The sequence below is a fragment of the Lepidochelys kempii genome, chromosome 1 (assembly GCF_965140265.1).
Source record: "Lepidochelys kempii isolate rLepKem1 chromosome 1, rLepKem1.hap2, whole genome shotgun sequence".
NCBI classification, from domain to species: Eukaryota; Metazoa; Chordata; order Testudines; family Cheloniidae; genus Lepidochelys; species Lepidochelys kempii.
In genome coordinates this window covers 101,639,579-101,639,869 of record NC_133256.1, presented here as the reverse complement: position 1 = coordinate 101,639,869, position 291 = coordinate 101,639,579, and positions in this window count along the sequence as shown.

Genomic DNA, 291 nt, shown 5'->3' with positions numbered 1-291 from the left:
CAGGCTGGGCGCTCCGCTCGCTGCGAGCTGGGCTCTGCAGAGCCCAGCGGCGCCTAGTGGTGGCCAGAAATGCCGTGTGTGTGTGTGTGTGTGGTGGGGGGAACAGACACTGCTGCAAAATTCGGCACAATTTCCCCAGGAGTAGGGCGATCAGTTAGACCCTGAGCAAGAACCACCCAGCCTAGCATCCCGCGGGAGCGAATTCAGAGCCCTGGCCCTATCTCTAGCTGTGGCCACTCCTGATGCTTCCGAGGAAGGAGATAACAGCTCCCCTGGCCCCAAATCCTTCCT